General features: G+C 36.4%; 1 long non-coding RNA gene across 1 annotated transcript in view; it reads right to left on the reverse strand.

Moving 5' to 3' along the window:
- Positions 1 to 13,807, reverse strand: part of LOC130145095 (uncharacterized) — a 300,065-nt gene extending 286,258 nt beyond the window's left edge. The window contains exon 1 of the long non-coding RNA XR_008820373.1: positions 13,537 to 13,807. This is a non-coding gene — a long non-coding RNA (uncharacterized LOC130145095). The remainder of the gene's footprint in view (positions 1 to 13,536) is intronic.
- Positions 13,808 to 16,199: the final 2,392 nt, after the last annotated feature.

The raw sequence follows: 16,199 nt of genomic DNA on the forward strand, positions 1-16,199 counted from the left end.
GAACAAAACTGGACAAAATACTGAAAATCCATTCCTCGTTGAAAACAGAAAAGCTGAAATAAGGAACATGACAATTAAATACCTAAAATGTATCTCTAGTAAAGATACATTTTACCATGTTATCTGATAACTATAAAAATACTTAAATATTTTAATTAGGGACAAAAATTCTCATTAAAAGTTGAAGAGCTTTTTGAGTAGAATTTTTGTTTGTTTCTTTCTTTTTCGAAGGGAAAAGCAGAGGAAGTCATACACGGGCACTTTCCTTACAATTTTTTTTAATTATTTTCTTTCAGTGTTTTTTCAAGTAATTCTTGTAGCTCATCACAGTGCATGTTTTTTAAGTTTCTCAATAAGCTGTCTATAAATACAGTGGTTTTGCTCAGGCTGGAAGATTTTCAAATGCTCCTGAAAAGTCCTAGGAGTCTTTCAAGGCCAACATATCCCAGGAAAACACTGGTGTGAAAGGTTCCAAGGAGTATGTTTACAGAAAATAATTCAAGACAGTGCAACGTACTACTGAGCAAATCAGAAAATGAAAGCTAAGTTTTTAGCATCACATTACACTTATACAAAGCATTCATGTCAAACATGAGTCTGATTAGGTTTTTGTAATGTACCGATGCAGGAGTTCACTGAGTATCTATTTGTACTTTGTCTCTCCTCACAAGTCAGTTTTAAACTGCTTCCCTAGTCTATATTTGCTCAAAAAAAAAAAAACCCAAACCCAAAACCAAAACCAAAAAAAACCCCCAATCACAGGCTATTGACTGTGATTCCCTTAACAACACACCCTCATCCTATATTGCCCAACAGAATTACTACTTTTAGCAAAACTGCTATCTCCAACACCGGATCCTGCTTCACTTGTAATTTTCTTAAATAGTATTAAATAACATGAATATTTATAACATACACAGAAAAAAATATTATTTCAAGTATCCTTCCTCAATATACTGTAACTTTTAATGTAAAAGCTTTACACAATATATTTCTATGCGTAGCCATAAAAATCTACATGGAGACACAGTTGTAGCACTGTTAAAGGTTAGCTCTTATTCACCAACTATCCATAACAGTAAATTCAATAAAAAGACAAAATGAATAAAACCCACATAAGACAAGCAAGAAGCACAAGCAGAAATAACAATCTTCCTGTGATAGAAGGTAGCAATACCTGATGGTATCTCCAAAACTCATCTCTGAACAGGGAAACCCACCAGGGAACAGCTACCAAACTGCATTATCTTTTGTAATAACACTGGAGAACTAAACTCATATGTGAAAGTCATTAATGCATTTAGGTGCTGCTATAAAGATAACGTATAGCCACGTATGTGCTGAGAAAATGAGCATTATTTTTTTCTAAATAGCACTTCCCAGCAGTCTCACAAGTGATATTGAAACCTCTTGTCTGATTGGGCCAGGCAAATTCAATAGCTAATTTAGCAAAATGCACTAGTTTCTCCTTTCTAACAGATGCCTGTCACACATTGCTATAAGAAATGGTCACTGAATACATTTGAAGCTATCACACAAATGGAACAACTTTTTCAAACACCACTGCAAAGCAGAGGGCTGACAAGGAAGGAGTTTAAAACAAGACTGAGGCAATTCCTCTAAAGAATGTTTCACTTTCCAAGATCCCCAAAGCCCCAAATTTGGACAGAAAGGGTGCAGATCAACTGACTCATAGTTCAGAGAAGCAGGAGATGGAATGGATATTAATGAATACCAAATATACATTACCTCTTTCAAGAAATGTGAACACAAAGCTTGTTCTTTATCATGCAAGTGCATTTTGTGCAGCCAATTGAAATCTTTTAAGTCTTTTAAATTGTATGTTTTTTCTACATACAGTGGGAAAGCAAACTGCTAGAATTGCATTTTCATTCATTATTTTCCAAAGATTCTAGACATATGATTTTATCAGGATTTCCAGCACCTGGTGAAAAATGCACAGGACAAGGGTTAAGTAGTGAAGAATAAATATTAAAGTTGTGTATGCACTAAGGAATATTTCAACTAACAAAAGAGGGTAAGCTATAGAAGCTGGAAGCACATTTCTGTACAGGAAACAAGCCAGCATTGTGAATCCTTGCAAGTTCAGTTATGTAGAAATAGCTAAACAGAAGTTAATGCAGGTACTGGAGACAACTAACAATGAGGTTTGTGTGCGTACTGGAAGAGGTTCCTGATACTTCAGACCATCAGGTCAAAGAGATGAAAAAAGTAACCAAACCTTTTCAAACTGACCTGTGACATAAACTCTTCTTGCTCTCAAACATTTCCTTGGAGGCCACTTAAATAAACTGGTTTGTATTTAGTGAGCAATTCACAGGATCTCTGGCTATAGCAAACAAACATCTTGCTGAAATGACTTGCTGCCTGTTGCTTACCAGGTGCACTTAGTCCTATGATTCTGCATGAATATACATCACACAAAGCTTTGTTTTCGAGGATTATCCTCGTGGAAAAGGAATCCAAGTATGCTCCTATATTTCCTAGTTGGTGTTCCGTTTTTTCACCAATGAGTGAATAACCTCAACAAAACCAATCTGAAGAGTTACTTTAGCTCCTTTGAGAACCCATCTAATTCCCTTGAACTGGACAGAAAGGGCATGATCAAAGTGAAAATGCACGCTGAGAGACTTGCTGAAATTATCCACCAAGTAAAATAGGGAGGACAGAACCAATGGGCTGAACCAACGGATTTTAAGTACAGTGTGAAATAAACTTCCTACTATCAAAGTTTAAAATATGCTGAGTGCAGGACAATGGGAGAGAAAATTGTCTGATTCACTAGCTATACACAAAAGTTGGAAGAGAACTGATAAATGGATTATCTCAACAGCTAAATTCTTAGAAATCAGTTCCGTACTTTCCATTCCCTCCTATGACTCTACCTTTCCCAAATACAGTAGAGGATGCATTTGGTTATTTGCCACCAACTGAATTCTTCGAAGTACTTTAATGCTTAATATATATTTGTACCACTTTTTAGAGTACACCTTACTGACACGGATCAGAAAATGCAATGTAAAAGTCCAGATGAACAGACAGATCTCTGACTGCAGTGATTCTGTATCCTTCAGCATTGTGAGTCAAAGCTAAATGTCCTTGATATACACACTTGCACTTAGGCAATGTGTGATAAACTTTATTTACAAAAACTCTTGAATAGAGCAAAATAATACCACTTACAGAGACAAGTGGGAGATATCAGCTTTGCTTACATATAATGTGAACATGGTACCAACATACATTTTATTAACATTATTTTGTAGTAGAATCTACATGTTCTTGTATCTCATTAATATATAACATAACATGAGACTGTCCACATCTCAAAGAAATAAGGTGGGATTTATGAACTGAAGCTGATAGAATTTGCAGCAACAATAAATATGAAGAGTATTCCATGCTATTCTGATACACACTACATTGCACTGCTTTTGTTTCTTTTCTTTTCTTGTTTTTTTTGGTTTGGTTTGGTTGTTTTGTTGGGGTTTTTTTGGTCAATTGGACAGGATTTATGACTTTGTAATTGTTGTGTAACAACACTAGTTCCTGATTTTGATTAGGCCTCCAGTGCCATCAAAAAATGCTCTGATTGTTATCATGAATACTAAAATTAAAATAACAACTGCATTGGTAGGAAGGCAAGAGGATTTGAAAGTTATAAAGATGTCTTTGGAAAAATTTAATAAGTCACATTAAAAATAAGCAATACAGGTAATGAGAACCGTGACAAGAAATGACAGGAAACTAATAATATAGCTACCAGTTACAAGAGCCTAACTATTAGGACTACGATGCAACTGGTTATGAGGTGCGCAAAATTTGTACCCAGGTCTCTCTCAGAGATACATTTTAATGAAGATATATATTTCTGTTTTCAATAGACATCATTGTAAAAGAAACTACGTTAATCCAAAAGGAGGCAGAGCAGGTAAGTTGAAGAAGAAAAGAAATATTAGTCATTTATTCCATACCTAGAGCTGCTAGTGACATCATGTCTCACATACCCACCCCACTCCAATGCCTGTTCTTGTCTAGCTGTAGACCTCTGACTTCAAATCAGGGCAAGGTATCAGAGTATAAATGACTGCTCAGCCTTTGTTTGGACTGGCATTTCAGGCTGTGTCTGCACCTCCTATCATAGCCATGTTTCTAAAAGCCTGTCTGCCAGAAGCACCAAAGAAAGCAGACAGATTTTTGAAAATAATCTGTATTGCATTTCTCCACCTAGCATTTCTATTTCTTTTGACACCGCAGCTGTGACTTGCACAGTGTGAAACCCTGGATGCTCCGTTGGCCTCCCTGTAGTGGACCCTGAAAAAGCACACATCAGAGTAAGGCAAGTTTTGCCCCAAATAGCTCACAACGTCTACATAGGCCAAGAGGGAATAGGTGATTATCGTACCTCCCTACAGGGAAAATGACTGGTAATGCAATAAAATCACAGGCTACTTCAGATATTTATCAGAATGGCATAGGAAAATGCAGCTGTTGGGCAGGTCTTTATTTAGTCAGCTAAGTCAAAACTTTTTGAAAATACACGATTATAGTCCCAAATACATGCCAGAAAATGAATATGTATACTAAAATTATGTAACTATATCAACAAGAGTTAGCATTCACATCAACATTCATGTTGATGTTGGCTCCCAAACTGTTGTCTCACAAATTTGGATTGAAAACAAAACTACCCAGTGTCTTCAAAAAGAACTTGGAAAAAAATTGCAAATGCAATTATTATTATTTTTTATAATTACACTATGTCGACCATTTAGAATTATTTCCACAGAAGCATTAAAACCCAGAAATTTCCAGGTATTTGTGACTGTTGTAACTTTCTAAAAATTGTGGAAACAACACTTTGTTGCTGTTCAGTGACTCAAATGGAAATATATTTTGTTACAAAACACCAACAGATTGTCAAATCCTTACAGTCTTGTTTTCAGCTTTAACTAGTGCTTGGGTGCTATTTACAATGTAAATATTTATTTTCAGTATGGCAATCATCATTATAATAGTCTTAATCCTATGTCCACACTTTGCAGGGCAAGAAACAAAAGGAAATAATTTCGGTTTTATAGACCAATTAAAGCAGCTGGTTTAACAATGAATGCTTTTACCAGAAATATCTACATTCACATGTACTTTGTCCATTCTGCTTGGACAATAAACATACATAATTTTCAAGATGTTGCATCTATCATCATGAACTATGTCTTAATAATTTAAAGGCACAAACCATTGCAACTGTCTCACAAAAAATCACAGACTAATTGAAGTGATCTACAGGAAACAGCCATAGAACATAAATTTTGTGTGAGAAGTTAATGGGCATCTAAGAAGAAGCTATTTCACACACAGAGTGGTTGTTTCATAGGTATTTCATGGGCAGGCTTCAGGTCAGGACAGCATCCTTCAGTTAACAGAAAAGAGAAATACAGTCTTACAGCCTAATACAGCAGCTTGCTGGAAGTTATCACAACATAAAATTTTCATGTAGCAAGATGTTTCACCATTTCATATTTTTTTTCACCACCAAGATCGTCAAGGTATAGCAATTTCAAAACTTTATGTTGAATGGGGCATGCCAAAAGAATTTTAAAATTCAGAAATATTTCAGCTTTGCTGATAAACACCTTTGCACATTAAAAAAACCCAAAAGACCAAAATACCTTGGTTTAATTGACTGCAGTGTTTCAACACACGTTATTTCATGCACCATCAAAATTCCTCTATCTTCTATTATCACAATGTAATAACTAAAAAGAACGATTTAGTGGCTTGCTGTTTTCATTTTTGTGCATATACCATCAGCTCAGCTATGTTTTGTTTATTATAACTACAATCAATACATGCCTGTACTCAGCACTGAGGAAAATTCGAATGGTATTATACTTAGCACCTCAGGGAACATAGTAATTCATGTACCATAACACATCAGAAAGTCCAGTACCCTATCTCTGACAGTAGATGCTCAAGGCAAAAGAGTAAGGACACACAAACACATAAAGATAGTTTTCTGCTATAACTTCCCAGTCTTCAGCAATTCACATCTCAAGGACTTCCTGAGTTAGAGGTAATGTCATTGTGTTCAACAGTTCTTCATGAATTTTTCATTCATTAATTGGACTGAACACTCTTTGAATAAGGGTAATTTTTTTGAGTCAGGAGTGTCCCACAGTGAAGAGTTCCATAGCACAATTTTATGCGTGTGTATGAAGATACTGCCTATTGTTTCTTTTGAGCATGGACTGTAAAAAGGGGAAGCTCAACTATTATTCTGATAAAACAACATACTAAAATGAAACACGTTACATGCAGTTTTGTCAGACCAACTCAAAAATACATTTTTCATTAGGTGATGTTTGTTTCTGAAGTGACTTGACCTGCAGTGGAATATTATTTTTCCATTCCTTACCTGTTTTAAACTTGAAAATTTTTGGTAGCAAACATTACACAAAGCTAACTCAGATTTTACAGAAACAGTAATTTTCATTGGACAACCAGCACAATTATAAATTTCAATGCACTCTACCAGCTGCAAAACACTCCAAATTCTGCACACTAGATCAGATGCACTAAAATGGTCATGAATGAGCTACAGGGTGTTTTCCAGAGCAGACCTTGTAAGTTTCTTCTTATATCAACCCTAGTAGGACCAAACACCACTTCACCTTCCCTGGAAAGTCCAAAATGTTTTAAATATGTTTCTTATTGCCATTTGGCCTCTGTTCAAAGCCTTTGAGAAAACTAGTTAACAGTCCCTAAATCTATATCTCCTTTATGATGAATATAAAAGAAAAATCCCCTAGATTTCTTAGTGTCCAGGCAAAGTTAAATCCTAAGGATGAAGCAGCTAATAACAGAAGCAGCAAGCCTTGCTTCCTTGATACAATCCTCATATTAGAGCTCAGTCATCCTCATATTGCTGCCTCAGCCCAAAGTTTCCTGTCGCTCTCAGAGTGCTCCAAACCACCAACTTCAGAGACAAAAAAATATCCATTTCTTTTTGTAATGGACAAGAAGATGTGATTATACTTCATCAGATACTGAGCAGGTTGTGCTCGGTGCATTTTTCCACCTCCATACACAGTTATTAAACTGATTTCCAGGAATAAAAGAACTCAACAACAAGGATTCAACCAGGGTAAAAATAGCTTTTGATAGATTTCAAAACAATGACATTGCATTCATAGCTTCTTGCGGTCATGTTAAGTTCCCCAGTGATTCAGTTTCTAGCTTTCTGCCCTGGAAGTTAAAAGCCCTCCACTTATATTTTTACAACTACAATTCTGCACAAAATTTATACTCTGCCAGACTAAGAACACTGCCAGCAAGTATGGGAAGTCTGTGCATGTCATATAAATTAATTACAAAATATGGCCTTTCATGAAGAAAGTTCTTTCCAGTTCCAATCATTTTGATGATAGCTTGTAACTATAAGAATGAGGGTTGGTTCTTGACTTTCATGATAATTTTGGCTCATATGGTTTTTGTGACCCTCTATTTCGCCATTTTGGATATATACTGCACAGTGCAGAGCCATCTGATGAAACTGAATTTATCTCAACTACACTAGGGATCTACCTCAGCTAATTAGGCTAGCTGCAAAGATAAATTAGCTCATACCTTGTTAACAGAGCAAGCCTGCTTCTACTGCCAAGGTAACTTGGCTCATGGTGAAGCTGGTATCTACTCAGAACTGTACCATTTGCACACTACTCCTGGTTTACTTCTCCCCCGTCTTATGGTTATACTTTGCCTGAGATTACCTGAATATTCTTTAATATTTATCTTGCCAATCTAAGTTCCTTTAAAATGTCTGTGTCATAGGACCTTTTGGACTAGTTCATTCATGTTGAAAGAAACCCAACCCCCACACACAACCCAGCCTTCTAACCTAAGAATTTGGTAAAGATATTTCTCTACATTTGCCCTCCAGAGATAGCTTTCATTTCTTCATGAACTCAAATGAGATCACAATCATAAACTGTTATAAATCATGGTACTTTCTTTTATTTTTCAGTCCAGTCAGTATCACTTCTTTAATCCTCCTGAATACACTTCCCAAAAGTACTAAGTGATAGTTTTCATAACAAAGTATTAGCACCTAATTTTATAGTTGCTGGACAGTAACACAGAGGTCAGTTTCTCTCAGTGAAAACAATCGTCTTAAATTTATTGGGTTAAGGATTTTCTAATAGCAAGATATTTTCTCTTTTCATTTAAATGCAAGAATAAAATGAAAAAAAAAAAAAAATACACTAATAAAACATGTCCGGATTCCAAAATATTCACTAAGCACCAAACAGCATTGACATCTAACATGAAAAATGAAAACAACTGTTAAGACTAAATATAAACACAACCATAAAAGTCAGCAATTTACCACCTTGAACATCAAAGCTCCTGTCTGATGGCCTTCAGGGTGACATAGTCCAACATGCACTGCTCAGCTGCCCTGCCATTAGCCACCAGTACAATGAAGAAATTTCACAGCAGCGTTTAGGCCAAGACCAAGCCCCTTTTCTAGTATTACCCTTAAGTCATTGTAGGACTGACCTTGAACAACTGATGACTCTTTTTATCTATTATTCACCATCCTTTCTACACTTGCTTCTAGAAAATAGTTTTCAGTCTCTTACAGCCTTTTTCTCATACAGAGAATAGCCATTGTACTCCATTTCCCACAGCCTAATTTAAAGTAAGGAAAGCTAAAGTGTCACAGTAAAATAGTAACTGCTCTTGTTTACCCAAGATCGTGTTTTGATGCAGTATTAAAGTATCCCATAAATAAACTCCTCCTTCCACACTCTTAGACAAGTATGTATCTCAGTACTGGCTAAAACCAGAATAAACATTCTGTACTCAAAGAACATTTATATGTCTGAGTGAGATATATATGTACATACTAGTCTAGATTTTTAAATCAAGCTCAGCGAGGCCGATATTTCTCCATTGCTTTCTACCATTTCACTGTTGCCTGTAAAATAAGCTAGTGTATCTAATAGCTCAAAATCCCATGCCTTTAGCTAAACATATTCAGGGTATTCTAGTCTTGATTTATGCCTTAGTATTAAAAAACAATTCAATTTAGCATGCTGCAAAAAGAGAGGATGTACAGGCCTTTTAAATGGTAGCAGCTGAAAGGTCATCAACAAAAAAGAAACAATTACATCTTTCTCACAGTTGCTTTTTTTCTTTGAAGGAACAACCTAGAAGTTATTGGTTTCTTAGTGTATTTTCCCAGTATTGTCACCCTTAATTCTAAGAACTGATTGAATGAATCTCTGTTTAAAAACTGAATATTTGAAGAAAAAGGAAAATTCTCTCAAACTATAAAAAAAGACATGACAAAAATTTAAATGCAGTAATTCACATTATCAGTCATCTCTGCCATCCAATCTCATTGTTTTCATTATAAATGGCACAGCTTGAGCTGCAAAAAGTAGGATTTTTATAGACTATATAATGGCAGAAAAAAATTCAGTATCTATACCCTCTTCAGGTAGGTGTCCTACTTGGAAACATCAGACATTGAAATAATAGGCTTTTGTTGGAAGAAATATGTTGAATGGACTTTTTGTCAGGACTTTCATCAGAAAGCAGGAATACTAGCAGAGGAGAACAGAATCAAGTACGATATATTTGTTCGCAGAAGTAGTAATTTCCAGATGTAATTTCCAGTGGCTGTTATTTGCTGGCTTATCCTCGAGAATGATATAACCCTTCTTTTAAATAGGATGAACTATGACAAACACCATGCTCTACTTACTCTGCTTCCTCATTTCAAGGTAGAGTGCAGCTATCATAAAGATGATTTGTCTCTCTGTGATCCATCAAATCATTATGTTCTTCTATATTGTTTTTCCTATTGATCCCTAGTATTGAAAACCCAAGGACTATATGGAAGTTGTTCTTCACTGGAGCATCATAGAATCATAGAATGGTTTGGATTGGAGGGGACCTTAAAGATCATGTAGTTCCAACCCCACTGCCATCGGCAGGGGCAACTTTCACCAGCCCAGGTTGCTCGAAGCCTCACCCAACCTGGCCTTGAACACTTGCAGGGATGGGACATCTACAGCTTCTCTGGGAAACCTGTTCCAGTGTCTCACCACCCTCACAGTAATGAATTTCTATCTAATATCTAATCTAAATCTACCCTCTTTTGGTTTAAAATCATTACCCCTTCTTCTATCGCTACAGGCGCTACTAAAAAGTCTGTCCCCATCTTTCTTATAAGCCCACTTTAAGTATTGAAAGGCTGCTATAGGGTGTCCCCAGAGCCGCCTTCTATCCACGCTGAACACTACCAGCTCTTTCAGCCTGTCCTCATAGCAGAGGTTCTCCAGCCCTCTGATCACCTTTGTAGCCCTCCTCTGGGCTCGCTCCAACATCAATGGTCTATGAAGCTTTCTTCCTCATGGCTAGCTTGGCATGAGTCAAGGAGTTGGTAGTAACCACCAACCTGTTCATCTAAACTTTAGCTTATTTCTAGGCCACAGGAAACAAGGGTTTTCCCTTGTTGCTTTAAATAATACCAATTTTTTGTACAGTATTTTGAATATGACAGAATATTCAGGTCTGAGGTCATGTCTTCCCTCTAAAAAGATTCTTTAAATGTCAGCCACCAGATAAGCCCTATTTAACTATCATTCCTCTAATGTCAGAAGAATGTCTGTTCCTAAACATTAGCACTTCCAATTTTCAGCCACATTAAGGATCTTTTTCTCTCTTCTAGAAGGTTAAACGGGAGATGATGACAAGAAGATGACTCCTCCCCATTGCTATACATCTCAATAGTACTGTAATAAACACAGCTTGTGTAGGATTAGTTGCTACAGTTGTACTGTTGTTCTTCAATGAGAAATATGTAAGCTCTAAGAGAGGTGAGATAAACATGCTAAATCAGACTTTTCTTCTCTTTCTCCCCAATACTTGCCCTCTCTCTTCCTTAATTTAAAATAACAACTCTGCTATCGCTAACAGAAATGGTTATGCCACTTGTACATAAGTAAAAATTCCACTCCTTTATATGCTTACATAAAATGAATATTTATAAAAACAGCATCTTGGGATGTTTTGTTTGTGGTTTAGAGATTTTATTTATGTGAATGAAAGAAAAGAAAATAGTAGGCCACGGTGTTGGTAGATATACTACATGTGGCAGCAGTGCACATTCTATAGAAAATAGAGTTCCACAATGCTGGGGTTTCTCTTTCTCTGTCCCCACACAGCTGCTTTCACTAGTCTTTGGATGCCCTACAGAGCTTTTATGAGCAGATACAATTCATAAACTTGTATTTTCAGAGAATTTGTAGATTCTAAATTTCTGAGATTTGCTACTTCGTTGTGAAGTTTCTATATTTTCTACATTCTTAGCCCCTTTTGGTATCTGTTTTTCATTCACTATTAGTTGATAATGCATCCTGTTGAATGCATCAAATAATATTAGATTCTCAACTTGGGAAATGCAGCTCCAGTCCTAACTAACATACCATCAGCATATTAACTAGAAAATTACCTTATCAGCAAGGAAAACATCATGTTTTTAATGTAGCAGTAATCATCAGCTAAATCAATAACCTGAGTTTTAAAAAGTTTAGCAAGAGCCACAGAATAGCCACCAGTTTCTATTTTCTTCTGCTCTGCCGCTCTGCCCCTGTTAGCCATCCCAAATGTTCTCACAGCCTGGATTTCAGCACATGGTACATTCAACACACTTTTGATGAATTCCTGTAAATGTTCAGGTTTTATGCTCTGGTATTCTCAAATATTCCTGCTTCCAAGAAAACCAAATTTATAACGTGAGGGGAGGCTGCATATTTCTGGCACATGCAGTTGTGCAGATGTTATTCCTTAAGGAAGACTATCTTGATAGCCTCCATGAATAATGGCTACGAGATGGCAAGGAGCCAACAGTTCTCTTATAGCAGAAGGTATAAAACCACTCTCCTACTGAAAGAAGGCCCCCAGTAGGATAATATATTATTACGCATGATTCAAATTACAGGATCTGCAGCAGGGGAGCTAGTGGCTGAATCAGGACAGCCGCACACAGAATACTGATGATGGGATGATGGAATGCATCATGCATTGAAAGAGCTATGGTTTAGTGTTTAAATCCTCTGTATTTTCAAAGTGACTACAAGGATCAATATATAGCTGAAGCTCCATAAACAAATTGTACATTACTGTGTGCATGGAGCAGGCAAGTTATCACATTGTAACAAAAATTCTATTTAAGAATACTTCTTCAAATAAAATTTTGCTTTACCAAAGACTTGACCTCTTGAAGCCCACTAGCAATAGATATAGCTTTAATTTAATAACACAATATTGAATTTGTCTCATATCTGATTCTGTTTCAGCTATTAGAATACTGAAGAGCAAAACCTTGCCTCATTAGATTATGCGGTCTGAAATCTCTGCATTCCACAGTATTCTGGGCTGGTTTTAAATTGTTCGCACAACAAATTACTTTACCCACAAAGAACTAAATCCAAATGTTCAACACAATGTTGGCTTGCCCAAATGTTTTCCATTTATAATTGAACACATCTCAAGAAAATGTGCATGTTTATTATTTTTAAAAAACCCAAAACCAACACACACAAACCTATTCCCTAATATGAAAAGCTGGCTAGAGAATAGTTTTTCAAGCTAAGATCTAATCTTTTCTGTGTAGATTAAGCACATCTGAAGTAAAAAGAGAAATAGCTAAACAAAAATTTTATATTTCGCTTTGCTGCAACATACCCTGAAGCAGTATGCAAGCTCTCCATTGACTTCCTTTCATACTGGCTCTTGTATTCAGTTATTCTGGTAAATGGATGCAAATCAGGTGCATTGTGTTGAGGTGGAAGGAAGGGGGTGAAATTTGTTCAGAAATGATCTCAGTTCTATTCATTAATAAAATGACATCTTGGCTGAAAGTGGTGAAGAATGAAATATAACAGTACTGAACTTCACTCAGTTGTAACAGATGCATGTAAGAACCTTTAGAGAAAGCCAGATATGTAAAACGGCCACAGCGAAATGATTTCTGAAGCATTACAATAAGTACTTAGACCGTGATGGCAGCTAAAGATGCAAACTCAATGCTGCAGCAACACCCTTTTTACCTTCCAAGATGGTTAAAGGTAATCTCAGGCTATAATTGGAGGAAGCAGTACCACATTAGGTAAGGACTACAAGGAGACAAACATACATGAAAGAAAAATATATGCACAATATTAACAATAAAAGACTCTTTTAAAGGTTTTATGGGGCCAACAGAAAAAAAAATGGAACAATGCCCATGGTTACCTGCAGAGACAGCACACAGTTAAAAAAAAAAAAAAAATAATCAGGAAAAATGTAGCCACCTTTTGCATAGCGATTCAAATTATGCTGGCAGAATAATTAATGGAGGACCTAATCTCTGTGAGGAAAAAAAAAAAAAAAAAAAGAAAAGAAAAAAGGATACGTTAAACAAAGTTCATTACTGCATGATGTAAATGAGTTTCTCACCAGTGATGTCACTGATTGGCTGGGATGTAGAGCTGGTTTCGAACAGTGCAGCATGGCCGGATTGGCTGCTAGCTCTTCTGGTTACTGCCTGCTTGGGCAGCGGTCGAACCAGACACTTTCTGTCTCTCTTGTTGTCGTTTGAAGCAAATCTTGTTCAGCCCAGCTGTGTCTCCATAGTAGTGGCACCCTAAGAGAGTCTCCCTCCTGCTTCCCACAGCTCATCTGTAAGGCGGTCGCTGCTGTGAAATACCAGCCTTTGGCACGGAGCCCAGACTGCGTTGTTAGATCCGTCTATAATACAGAAAAGAATTTTTTTAAAGCAGTTCTTTCACCGAATTACATCCTAAGAAGGATTAATAAGCACTAAATTGCAACTGATTTGTGGACTTTTAAATTATGTAGCTAGCACACTTCCTGAAATAAAACATTATCTAACCTGCAATAGCACAGCATCATTGGTTTAAAAAAAAAAAAAAAAGGAAAAAGAAAAAAATGAAAAAAAATGAAAAAAATGAAAGAAAGCAAGAAATAGAATCAACAACTCTTCTTTGTTTACCTTGATTACAAAAAAAATTCTTCGTTTTTTTTCCCCCCTAGAATGGTAACTGATATCTTGGTGCTACACAAGAATATTTTAAACTATCGCTAGTTTTCTATTTACATCCAAGTCATTATTTTCAGGTTAAGACCAGGGATCTTAATTAGCATTCTCTTTAACTATGCAAACTGAGACAGGGCATGAAAGAAAAATGCTGTATGGAAGAGACAGAGAGAAAGAGAGAGAGAGAGGAAGAAGGAATAAAAAAAAAAATAAATCTGTGCAGCTTTTACAGTTCAGCTGTCTGACCCCCTGCAAAAAGAATGCAGTCATATCAACTTTGCCAGACAATGGAGTACCTACAGGCTTTCCTCTAGACAAGTCCTTTATAACCAGTCAGTATTATGTGCTGCAGACAGTGGCCAATCGCTAAGCTGCTTTCTACAGCAGTGACACAATAGGTGCACTGGCCACACTGTCCTCCTAGCCTCTGACAGCGGTTCAGGTTCATTTTTTGTACACTGGAATACGCATATGTCTTTAATGTTCCTACTGTATGAAAAAAAAATATCAGCCTAAGCTTGCTTTGTTTTGCTATAATTACATCAGCCTAATTACTGCAGCCGAGCCGCAGTGCCACTGCTCAGAGCGGCGCATAGGCATGCACGTCATATAAATATGCATGAGCACGCCTGCTTATTTAAATACAAAAATGCATCAATTGCTGGTGGTGCCTTTTTGGTTTTGTTTTCTGCATGTCCTTCCTCCCCCCTCCAACACCCATTCCTGATGAACCAAATGAGTTAAGGATGCCTAGCAAATACGGTCACCATTTTCTCCCTTTATTTATCCAAACTTTTATTCGTTCTGTTCTAATTGCAAGCATTCAGTAGGAACTAAAAAAAAAAATTTCAAATGCAAATGAGTGTCAGTTAGTAAGGGGAAGGGTATTGCAGACCTAGGGCATTTTTCTCCCTTGTCACTAGCCATCAGAGTAAGCGCTTGTAAATTAATCTGCATGCACTCCATCACAGCCACGCATCAGATGCCCAGTTCTTATTAAAAGCATCATGATCCCCCAGCATGTGCACGCATCCAGCTTGTGTGTTTGGGTATTCTGTAATTACAGCATCTCTTGTAACAGTACCTGAATCCACTCATATAGTCAAAAGATTAAATCATCACTATTCACATATTAGACAGACATAATTGGGCACATTCTATAATGGGAATCGCCATGCTAATTTTTGTGATTTTATGCATGGGATTTACATATTCATGAAGAGAATAGCTGTTATGACCGCCGACAGAGCAACATGAAAAGAAAAGACACCATTCTTCAGCACACAGAGTATACAAAACCTAGGGGGAAAAGATGCAGCATATGGCGACAAGGAAAAGAAGTTGTTTGGCTTTCAAGGGTTATTTTATTTCCTATTTATAAATTCTGGGTAGACGGCTTACAAAAACATGTGAGTATTCTAAACACAAAGGCAAAGTAAATCTGTGTTATTAGTAATCATCCACTAGTAGCTGAAATAAAATAATTTTCCAGTTGGTGCCCAATGTTCTGCAAGTTTTACCTTTGCTTTAAAGACCATTTTCAGTTTATGGATGCTTAGGACATATTCCTCCAGGAATGCACAAAAATACTAACGAATCAGAACGGAATAGAAATTCCATCCCATATTTAAAAATCTTTATTCTAATGCCTGCTCTGAATTAGGGAGCTACACCTTTCCCAGGAAAGCTGGTGTTCTTCATTATCATAGGTGATTTTTTCCCAACTTATTAGAACTGCACGTTTTCCAAATATGATGAAACATATCCTCTTAATGATTTTCAGGTTCTAACGTTTTTTAAAGAATAAAAAAAAAAATAATCACCAGAGTATAGATAATTCAGGCAGTATTGAACAAAGTGCACATTGATTTTACTAACATTTTTCAAACAAATAGATAAATAGAAAACACACATTATGATTACTGTAACCTTGTTCCTTTCATGCATTCATTATAATTATTTCTAAATGTTTGTTTATTTCTCTGGTATCTGCCGCTCAAAACGTCCCAAATTTCCTTATAAAAGCCAGAAAACATTACCTACAGATGTGTGCTTTTCCTTA

This window comes from Falco biarmicus, chromosome 2 (genome assembly GCF_023638135.1).
Source record: "Falco biarmicus isolate bFalBia1 chromosome 2, bFalBia1.pri, whole genome shotgun sequence".
Lineage (NCBI taxonomy): Eukaryota > Metazoa > Chordata > Aves > Falconiformes > Falconidae > Falco > Falco biarmicus.